The following is a 9,335-nucleotide window of genomic DNA, read 5'->3' on the forward strand; positions in this document are numbered from 1 at the left end:
ATATATATATATATATATAAAATGATGAAGTGTTAATATACTACATAGAATTCATAATATAAGCCGTTTTGTTAGTATTTGAGAGGACATAAATCTGCACAAGTTTTTGAATACAAAAAAAGTGTTTATTTTTTCCATTATTTCATGTTTTTATTAAATCTGTATTGCAATATTTCATAAAGGCATTTTTTCTCAGTTGAACTTGTATTTGGAAGATTTATATGATAATATACATTGTTATTAAATCGAATGCTGAGAAGTCAAACTACACTTGCGTATCTTAGTATTAGTATTTTTAAGCGCTGACTTCAACATTGTCCAGGAGATGGCGACAAAACTCTGCAGATGATTTGGACAAAAGAGTTCATGAATCGGTTCTACTAATTGTTGAACATGGAAGACTAGAGTCTGTTCCACAAAACAGCCATTTAGTTTGCTTTAAAATGAGATACAACTATAAAGTAAGAAGTCAACAAACCCTTTGTGTTATTCAAACTGTATAGAAGACAAACCTGAACTACGAATTCCAACAGAGAGCAGTAGCCTATTGTCCCACAGTTTGGTTGCCCCTTCACATTTGCTGATGAACCTTTTGAGGTAGCCTAGGCCTTCTTACAGTTTCACCTGAGGCGATTTTGACCGTTTCATTATCAAGTCAGCAAGTGCATCGTTTGTTTTGAAATAAGTAATCGAACTCATACTTTATGAACAGAATTGTTTGTTTAACCAGCTAAACAAAACGCCACGCTCTGACAGATAATGCTCAGAAAAAAACTATAGCCCATCTTGGCACATAGCCTATGGTGTGAAGCAATGTCGATTCGTTAGTTTTCAAAGAAAGTTGAAATTCTTAACCAACGAGTCTTTGCTGACAAGCCAAAAACTTTATTTGACGCTCTGCAGGTAGGCTAGTCATGCAAAGTCAACAACTCATTTCTGCACATCGGTTCTTTCGAACAGTTTGTTGCAAAGAACCACTTAAAAACTGCTCAGATTTTCTTTTATTTAATGGCGTAAGTCACCACGTGACACCTTTGACATCTTCCAACAAACGCCCTAAGCCTAGAAGTTACTGCTGTTAGGGCCTACTTTGTTTTTCTTTGTTGTAGCCTATGTGTCCCAGATTTGTTCCCAGTCATGACTAAAGAACCAAGTGATTTTTTTGTTTTCACAAATAATGTATATACTAAATTAAATTAGCATTTTTTTTTTTTTATCAACTTAGTTTCAAGTACCTGTTGAGTTTTGGTTGCTGTTAAAAACAAAACATAAAAAATAAAACATGTACAGCTAATTTTCAGTAGGTTTTATTTTTCTGATATTCTTCAGCTGAGCCCTCAAGTGCTTTAATAATTAATATCAGTTCACTCTGTTCTCATTACATGTCGATTCTCGGTTCAGTGAGTTGTTGACTCGAGAACCTCTTTGACCGATTAAATACAATGAATGAAGGAATCGCTTGGATCGGTTTGTTAAACCGGTTCACCCGATTTATTGAAAATATTCTACTTCGAAAATATTCGAAGACCCATTTGTTCACGAATCACTCAGGCATCGTTTTTTTCTCAAATCAGACACTCACGACGTTATGTCGGGTAAGTATGCTGTTTAGGATGCAGTAGACAGCGAGTTAGCTCACTAGCTTTGGAGACACAGCCTCAGCAGCGCACTGACAGGTGTAAGATTCTCGGGGCTCGTCCGTGCGGGACAAATTAAATTAATGGAACAAATTTCCCCCGTAATTAAGATAAAAATTCGTGTCAGCTATAACCTTGCCTAGCACTAATTATGTACAAATGATTTATCATCTGTTTCGGTCGGAATATTAATCTTCAACTCGTTGCAAAGCGCAGCTTGTGTTAAGAGATTATGCTTGATTAACACTGACAGGTCTAGTAACTGCTCTCTCCCTCGCGTCAAGTAACAGATAGTGGATGCGCAGGCAAGCAGAACCCTATTCTGAATCTGCAGTGACTAAAATACCAGAGCTTTCAAACACAGCTGCAATACGAAATCCTTGTTATGGACTTTGTTTCAGACTAGACGCCATATTTAATTTTTCGCAAATGAAAATGAGGTGGTGAGGGAAAAGGCCGTTCAATAGCCTACTTTCGTGTAGGATGTCTATCATTCAGCTGACATTCGGGAAAATTTTAAATTCTTCATCTTATATAAAAATAATTTGGTGACAAAATATTCTGGAAAACGTGTTGTGAAAATTACGGTACAACATAGGCTATTGAACGGACTGCACGTCTGTCTCGTTTTTATTCTTGAAAATTAAATCTGGCGTCTACTCTGAACCTTACATTGTCGACGTAATGAATTTCAAACGGCCTATTTGTTGAAACACTCGCTTCTTACTCTGACATGTATATGGATGTTATGTTCTCTAAACTATTTAAATCTTTGTATTGGATAAAATACAGTAGCCTGTGCATAGTTCATCTCTTCTCCATTGTGTTTACCCAGGGCCGGATTTACGCATAGGCATTCTAGGGACGTGCCTATGCTTGCTCGTCCAGGGGGGGCCCAAACACAATGAAGAGGTATATTTTTGTTATACTATGGGATATCTACAACAGTAAAAGAACCAAAACCCCACAAGACATTGAGCAAATAAATATAACAAACAATAGGGTAAAAATGACAAACTTGACAAAAACTACAAAAGAGTGTCGCAGCTGAAAAGCTACATGACATTTCTCAGTATGGTTCTTGAAGCAGTTCAACTTAAAGATTCGCTATTAGTAGACGCTGCTGCTGAATACTGCTGAGACGCACAGACGCAAGTATTCACACGCACTTAATCTCTCCCTCTATCTTTCTCTCTCTCTCTCTCTCTCTCTCTCTAATAACTGCGTTAGACTGCATTAATAACTGCATTAGCCTGCATATCAATGGCTCAAGCCTCTGTTATTAGCTCTAAAATGAAGTTTTGGAATTTGCAATGGAAGGTTTGGGATGTGCGTAAAAAATTAGCTTGTTCAACACACATGAGATTTCAGGACTGAAACATGTCAAATGTCTTGAAACAAACCATCTGAACAATTGATGTGTGATTGCGTTAAATTATTAGAGAAATAATGCACTCCGGAAGTGGTTATGTGGCCACGTCGCCGCGCCTATTAATGGAATGAAATGCAATTTGTTTGAATTCTCAAACAAATTAAGAACCTACATTCGATTTTTATTGACTGAACGCAAGCGCTTATTGCGATAGAAAACACTGTAACGGTTCCCACTGATTAAGAAATATTTTTGTTTGCTTGGGTGGTAATATTAGGCCTATTATATTAATAGGGAAGGGGGGCCCAAAAAATGTTTTGCCTATGTCACGAAAAGAGGTAAATCCGGCATTGTGTTTACCCATTAATCCTGATATATTAATATCAGTCACATCAGTGCACGTTTTTCTTACAATGGCTGTATGTTTTTTTTTTCTGAAGGCAATTTGCTAGGTTAAGAAATACACCGTGCTACCATGTCTATCATCACACCGGTGCTGATACAGAGTGACAGGACATTATAAGCTGCTTTATAGCAATGTATGAGCTTGCAAACTGTATCGTCCATCATGTGAAATGAGCAGAAAGCGCTGCGAGGAACAACAAAGCCAGGACATAGTCAACATTAGCTCATTAGTTTATCACTGGGCCGCAGACAACACATGTAAACCCGGTAATCTTGAACGCACCTATGTGTTGTGTCAACTCTCAAACATTTTATTCTTTCTGGCAACATTGGTCCATTATGGCTAAAATGGCTTATATTTCCACTAAATTAGTGGAAACACAATGAAGAGATATATAATATTTTTGTTATACTATGGGATATCTACAACAGTAAAAGAACCACTAAATTAGTGGAAATATGGACTTATGTTTCTGATGTCTTGAAGGCAGTGCACACAGTCTTTTTTTTCATGTGTGTTGAAGGAAAGGTTTAGGTTTAGTTTCCATACCCATAAGAGATCTTAATGTGGTGATCAAGCAGGACCAAGTTCTTATAATGGTGGATCAGTCCGAGGTAGAGAGGGAGATTTATTCAGGGGCACTGACATTCAGTCTATATTGTGCTGATAACAGTGAAGACCCTGGAAACTGCACACAGCAGCAGATGATGAATGGAGCGTCTGACCGTAATCACTTATCGTTTCAGCCTCTTCTTCTCCTCCTCTGTGACAGGAGTACCATCTCCTTTTTGCCTCTTCTTGCCTAAATATTCACTGTCTCTTTAAGATCTCCTTATCTTGGCAGCAATGAATCTCACAACAAGTATTTTGAACTGTAATGTTTAGTAGCATGAATTCATTCATATCACAGAGTTGAAAACAATAATACAAATACTATATTGAAGGAATGTTATGCATGCACTGGATCACTGTTTGTAAGGAAATTAATTATGTTGAGATATAGTAATGGACATTGAGCGTGCTCATATCTCACATATATATATATATATATATATATATACATACTACGACCAAAAAGGTGACCACAAATGATCTGTGAACCACTATATATTGATTACCCCTGTACTACAAGTGTCGGATTTAATGTTCAAAAGGGCGCCTTGGACAGCTGCAGCCTTAACTCTTCTTTGATAGATTTTAATGGTGAAATATTGATTTCTGTCTGGTCAAGGTCTACTGGTAGGGGCCAAAGTCATTTGTTGGGCAGAGCTGGACACCCGGTTTGCGAGTCACAATCAATCATGTTGGCACAGTGCGCCAAAAAAGGGAGGAAAGGGAAGAAAAAAGGTCTGTGGAAACACGCGGACCAAAATACGATTCCCTCCCCGTACTAGTATCGTGGCGGCACTCCTTTACCGTCGGGGAAACGAAAGGAAATATGAGCGCAATGTCAGTTTATTGAGTAGAGAGGCTCGGGCAAATTGCACATGACGTTGGGTAGGTGGAGTGGCCCGCGAGTGAAAATGAAGGTGTGTGGAGAAAAAGTAGAGAGAAAAGGAGCGACTATGTTTTATTTAAACATCCTTCGGGAAACTACAAGCTCAGGTAATCTGTTGTGTTACAACTCAGTGCCCCGTTCCCCTCCATCCGCCGCGATAACAGCGAGCGCCTAATAGAAACCCATCAATCACAATAAGCTTCCAATTTCGCCCGGTGTTTCTACACTCTCAGCCACTGTTTAACGTGCTCTAATAACGGTGATAGCATACTTCTATAGCCGCAGATAGCGACCCGAGCTCATCCGAGAGGTCATTTACCTCGCGCAGATTAAACAGCGGTGAAGTCAGCAGCATCTCTTTTAACTGGAGGATGTATACGAGGAGGAAAGTGACAAGATTTCGAGAAGAGTGAGGCAAAAGCTCAAAAGTATTGTATAAAAACATAGAGTACCCTTACCAAAAAGTAGTATACTTCAAGTTTATTTTATTAAGTATACTTAAGTAAAGTTCAAGTATATTTTAAAGTATACTTTATGTAGTGAGTATACAAATATCAGTGTACTAGTAGTATACTTGTAAGTGTACTATTTCGATACTCCTTGGGACTAAATTGGCCCACTTTCTAGTATATAAAAGTATGCACAAGTATACAGTAGCTCAAATATATTTAGACTTTTTCAAGTATAAGTCAAGTATACTTAAATATCATTTTAAGTATATTTCTGAGAAGGACATAAAGCCCATTTCTGAGAAGTACAGAAAAAGTAGACTATACTTATAGAGAAGTATACTAATAGCACACTTGAATAAACTTCTTTTTCGTAAGGGTAGCCTTGAGAGAGGGCAGAGGTACACTGATGGAAGTGGGAGATCTGATTGTGATTATGCTGCTTACCTAATGATTTTTGCTCCACTGGTTTGCTCGATTGCACTGGTTGAGGAAATGGCAGTCTATTAGGGTGTCAAGGTAACTGGAATCGTCTGTAGCCCCTCTCTCTCTCTCCCATCTAAACCGTACACGGCGAGCCTGCGGTGAGAAAGACCTACTAGAAGAGATAAATGCATAGTGGCTGCAGTAGTGGTGCGGTAATGAACATGCCACATTTGCAAGCCCGCGCCGTCAAAGCGCGCTAATTACGGTCTTTGTCCATGAGATGATGGCGTTAGGTCAGCAATGGCAAAGGCCTTCTTCCCACATGTCATTTCTTTTTTTCCCCTGCAAAATTCCCTAAAGCAAATGTGCGAAAATGAAATTCATTTTACAACAAATTGTACTTCTTTTGTGTTTAACAATATCGGTCGGGAACATGTGCCGTGTTTCAAGGGTCAGGTTCCATTTAGATCGTCAAGCTGTTTTAGGCAACAACCGAATTACGCATTTCCTTAGATAGTTTTGAGTCCTTCAGGGAAAATGTTTTCAGGTGGCTTACTTAAAATACATTGAAATTCTCTAAGTGCACAAATGATAGCTATTTAAGGCACTCGCAGGCACGTGTTCTAAATTAACTCTGTGTGATTTTTAGACTACAAGGAGATTTAGCTTCTTACTAAATCTTCTCTAAATCCCCAGGAGGTGGCGCACAGTCACTTATTTACAAAAAGCCTTGCTGGACGCCTTAGTTAATTTTTTCTGCTCTTGTGCAGATTTCACCCGTAGAGCTTCGTGAGGAAGGTGACAAGCAAATAGCATCATGCTGCATATAACAGACAATCGTACAGGAACATAGAGTGTGCTTCTGAGAAGGAACACATGCATTTGAGTTGTAAAAATCGCTTTGCTACTTTTTAAATATTTTTCATAGATTTTATACAGTCCGTCTAATATTCTTAGTTGAGGCAAAAAGATAGATTATTTGTTAAATGAATAGATTAAATTAATCGATTAACACAAGCAAATCAAATTAATTAATAGATATACCTTTAAATTAAAATCTGGTTGATTATAAATGATAGATTGTAGAATGTTAAGAAGTTGTAATAGCATATTGCATTTATGAATGGATTTTTAACACCAAAACGGAAAGATGATAAACTAATATATTTTATATAGAGTTTTATTTGCAACGCGTTGGAAGTTCAAACTCAGTTTTAAAATACGCTGAATTAAGTATGCATTTAATTTGCTTATGCGTCACTGTAATAATATATGAATAGCATATATATATATATATATATATATATATGACGAATTACTGGATTATTAATACAGGTAATAGGGTTTGTTTTATTTATTTATTTTTGTTTGTATAATTCATTAAAATGATAGATATAAAATTATGTTGAAAGTATTTGTTCCCTATTTGTAGTAGTAATATCTCTTGAAAAAGTGGCGGATGTATTTCTTCAGGCAGGCATATTATATTCATAATATATATTCTTCAGTCATATTTCCTTAGACAAGGCTCTTAAAATATATAACATAGGCCTATTTAAAAATATTTTGGGGCTTCCATATGGAGAAAAAAAATAGCGTTTCCTTATTCCGTGTAGCACAAGTTTATAAAAATGTAGGTGTCAGCTAAAGGCTATTTTTAATATGTCTAAAAGGGTTTTAACAAACATCTGTTTAGGCACACCATTTCGGCCACGTTATTATATTTCAGATAGACTGATCAACGAGAAGAGTTATTTTAGTGTGGTCTTGCCTCGGTGAATTTTACACGTCCTTGCTTTATTTTCATGTACGATTTACCGTATTTGTTATTGTGCATGGAATGGTGAGCTTGAGACGCGCATATTTGTGTTTTTCTGTGATTTTAAGCTTTTTTTTTCAAACTATAGCTGTAACTTTAAGTTCACTTATTTATATCACAGCATGTTTATGCTGCTCTGTATTGCATAACAAAAATAACCGAGGATATAGGCTTAAACGTGTTATAGGCTTCCTAATTTTCCATTCATTTTTCTATGTAAATTTCCACTTATCTATAAATACATTACAAATGCGTTTATTTTAATAATCTTTAGTGTTGTCATGAGAATAAACGCTATTACAAGATTTAAACTACTTTTCTTATGTCTCCTGTTGGGCATTTAGTTTCACACATTAGAAATCACTGTTTGGCATATAAAAATCACGCTCAGAATACCTCATTAACAAACAGTATTGGTAACTGAGCTAAGATGGACTTCCTATTGCTATCCTGTTTCTATTGTGGATCTTACTAATGCCATGGACCCGTCAGTCAACATTTTTATCATGAGTCATGTTGTCTTACAGAACAATACAAGAGTCATGTTAGGATCTCCCCCAACAGAGGTTTTCAGCTCAAGTTCTTTGGCAATCTCATTACATATTACAATTAAGCTAGTGATTATGCATGAAAAAATAAATAAATAAACAGGTGAGAAAGAAAATACCAGCATGTAAACATTCGTATGTTAAATCAATTCTTAAATAGAATATATAACATTTAAAAATATTTTAATATTAAGATAGTATAACATAACAACTCTACAAAAATAAGTAGAATTAATGTGAAACATTTACGTGAATGTCCTTATTAAAATGTTTTTTATTTTGCCATTAAATATTGCTTACATTTGCTGTGTTCTTCTATGTGTTACTTAACATAAATCTAGATATCTGTGTTTTGCAGCTTAATAGCATAAAGTTAAAAAAGTTCTGTCTGCTAAGCGAGTTCTACACATCAATGTGAGGACTTTGTTTGGCAGAACAATGCTTGCAGTCACACTTGAGAAAGCTGATCACTGTAGCATGGGTGCACCGGGAGGCCCACAGCCTTCAGAATCACTGAGATATCACACAAACAGATGCCGCATAAATACAAGAACACACTCTGGAAAAACTCAATGCTCACAAAACATTTAGATTTCAATATATGATTTTATTTTATTTTTTATTTTTTTTTACATTTGTGGTAAATAAATAAATAAAAAGACCTAATTAAATACATTTTAGAATATTGAACAATTGCTCTATAATTTAAATGTTATATAATTGAAATAAATATAGAGTTTCATGTTCACATTAACTGCAAAATATCACTCTTGAATAAAACTTATGTTCTCTGCAAAGTCCTTGTTTTAATTCACTGTAAAACAAAATCTTTCATGATTATTTGCTTAGAATGGTTCAACATTGCACTCGTGGACAAATAGTATATGTGACCCAGGACCACAAAACCAGTCTTAAGTCGCTGGGGTATATTTGTAGCAATAGCCAAAAACCCATTGTATGGGTCAAAATTATTGATTTTTCTTTTATGCCAAAAATCATTAGGACATTAAGTAAAGATCATGTTCCATGGAAGATATTTTGTAAATTTCCTTCTGTAAATATATCAAAACTTAATTTTTGATTAGTAATATTCATTGCTAAGAACTTCATTTGGACAACTTTAAAGGAGATTTTCTCAATATTTTGATTTTTTTGCACCCTCAGATTCCAGATTTTCAAA

The sequence above is a fragment of the Sinocyclocheilus anshuiensis genome, unplaced genomic scaffold (assembly GCF_001515605.1).
Source record: "Sinocyclocheilus anshuiensis isolate Anshui unplaced genomic scaffold, SAMN03320099.WGS_v1.1 scaffold218, whole genome shotgun sequence".
NCBI classification, from domain to species: domain Eukaryota; kingdom Metazoa; phylum Chordata; class Actinopteri; order Cypriniformes; family Cyprinidae; genus Sinocyclocheilus; species Sinocyclocheilus anshuiensis.